Below are 2,500 nucleotides of genomic sequence, written 5' to 3' on the forward strand. Positions count from 1 at the left end.
GGCTGCACAGACACGCCCACGCCGGCGCCGTCCGCTATCACTGTCGTGCTGCCCTCGTAGCACCGCTCGACATACTCGACAAAACAATCCGGCAGGCCATGCGCCTTCAGCACGGGGCGAAGGGCAGCATGATCTACCGAATCGAATGCCTTAGATACGTCGATCGATGCCACAAAGACAGAGCGGCAGGAGCGAACTGCGTCGGTGAGGGCGGTGTCCAAGATGAACGTGTTTTCCAACATCCCATCACGAGGGATGAATGCCCGCTGACGTTCGTCCACAGCACAAGCGCGCATCAGGCGTGACGCGAGAACCTTGTGAAAGGTCCGCGCCAGCACCGAGCAGACCGTAATGGGGCGAAAGTCAGCGGGGGATGTTGGTGCAGCCGTTTTCGGGAGAAGGGACGTCCGCGCGCGAAGCAGGCGTTCCGGAAGGGCGCGGGCCAGAAGGAAGAGATTCATCACTTTCACCAGGACTTCGTGCGGCAGGCGCCGCAACTCCGCTGGGGTAAGGCCGTCCGGCCCGGCCGCTGATCCCCTGGGCGGCAACGCGGCGGCGACCTCCTCATGTGTGACCGGCCCCCATAGGCACTCGAGAGCGACAGGCTCCGAGTGCGGGAGGAGGCGGTCACGAATGAAGCCCGCGGTGGAAATGGGCTTCTTAGTGAAGAGGTCCGCCCAGAAGTCCAGCAGACCAGGGATGGCAGGTGGCGGCTGGAGCAGGGTGCCATCCAAGAGGCCGCGCACGCAACGTGCACGCGACCTTCGGAAGGCATCCTGCGTTCTCGCATACTCCCAGCGGCGCCGCTTGCGCTTCTGCGTCGGCGGCGCTGCAGGCGGCCGCTTAGATGGTTGGCGCGGCCGCTGTGTCCTGGTGATCGATCTCTCCCCTCTGGACCCGACCGACGCAAGGGCATCCGGGAGCATGCCCAGGATGACATCGGGCGGCGTGCCCCGCCCTAGACCAATGACTCGATCCAGGGCAGAGAAACGCTGGGCGGAAGCAGGTAGCCCCGCCAGATGCTCCCAGATGGCGGCGTCAGTCGGCCCCTCCGGCGGCGGCCCGGTGGTGTCGGCCGCGAAGTCCTCGGCTGCGTCGACAGGCGGCGCAGCGGCCTCGCCCGCGTCAGGCAGCGGGCTCGCTGCTCCCCGGCGGGACGCCGGCTCTTCCCCCCGACCGATCTCAAGCGCCTCCATGAATTGGCGGACAAGCTGCTTGTGGGCAGCTTGCCGCCGTCGGCACTTGATTGCTTCGAGCGTTCGGTCGGGGAACATCCTGATGAGTTCTTGATTGACAAAGAAGAACCGGGCGTCCCTCTCAAGGAACAGTTCGGCCTCTGCCTTGGCGAGCGATAGGACTTCTTCCTCCGTCCACCTCGCGCGATGCCTCTCCGTGACGATCTCCGCGTTGGCGGCCGCAAGGTGTTGGCGGCGGCGATGGACCCCGAGACCGTTCTTGGTGGTGAAGCTGCGGTGGCACTCACTACAGGTGTAGATAGCTGCAACAGTTACAAGATCTTCGGCACGGCCGGTTGGCCGGCTAGGAGCTGGGGAAGCTGGGGTGGCACCTTCAGCGGAAGGGCCACCACTCGTATTTATTTGTCTGCTGCCCCCAACTTGAAAGGGATAATGCGAGGGGGGGCTGGTAACCCCCCCAAGCCCCTGGTGCGGTCTTCCACTCTGCGAAAATCAGCGGGCCCACGAGAAGGGGAGAAGACCGCAGGAGAGGAGAGGCTAAGAGGGCTAGGCCCATGTATTGCGCATCACTCTCCCTGTAACTACAACCCAAGGAAGGCACCTCGCAGCAGCAGCACGACTACATCAAGACCGCACTTCGAAAAGCCAAGTCCGGATGCAGCCACACCGCCGCCACTTGGCCGCCTTAAGAGAGTCATAGTTACTCCCGCCGTTTACCCGCGCTTGCTTGAATTTCTTCACGTTGACATTCAGAGCACTGGGCAGAAATCACATTGCGTCAACACCCGCTAGGGCCATCGCAATGCTTTGTTTTAATTAGACAGTCGGATTCCCCCAGTCCGTGCCAGTTCTGAGTTGATCGTTGAATGGCGGCCGAAGAGAATCCGCGCACCCGCGCGCCCCCGGAGGAGCACGCTAAGGCGGACGCGGCCTCGCAGCAAGGAAGATCCGTGGGAGGCCAAGGCACGGGACCGAGCTCGGATCCTGCGCGCAGGTTGAAGCACCGGGGCACGAACGCCGCGCAGGCGCGCGCATCCTGCACCGCCGGCCAGCACGAGGCCAACCAACGGCGAGAGCAGACCACGCCCGCGCTAAACGCCCGCACTTACCGGCACCCCTACGGCACTCACCTCGCCCAGGCCCGGCACGTTAGCGCTGACCCACTTCCCGACCAAGCCCGACACGCCCCGATCCTCAGAGCCAATCCTTATCCCGAAGTTACGGATCCAATTTGCCGACTTCCCTTACCTACATTATTCTATCGACTAGAGGCTCTTCACCTTGGAGACCTGCTGCGGATATGG

The 2,500-nt window shown here is 63.4% G+C and overlaps 1 pseudogene; it reads right to left on the reverse strand.

The window, feature by feature from the left end:
* The window catches only part of LOC126150658 (large subunit ribosomal RNA), a 7,945-nt pseudogene that overhangs the window by 3,181 nt on the left and 2,264 nt on the right, over positions 1–2,500 (reverse strand).

Source organism: Schistocerca cancellata, unplaced genomic scaffold (assembly GCF_023864275.1).
Source record: "Schistocerca cancellata isolate TAMUIC-IGC-003103 unplaced genomic scaffold, iqSchCanc2.1 HiC_scaffold_987, whole genome shotgun sequence".
Lineage (NCBI taxonomy): Eukaryota > Metazoa > Arthropoda > Insecta > Orthoptera > Acrididae > Schistocerca > Schistocerca cancellata.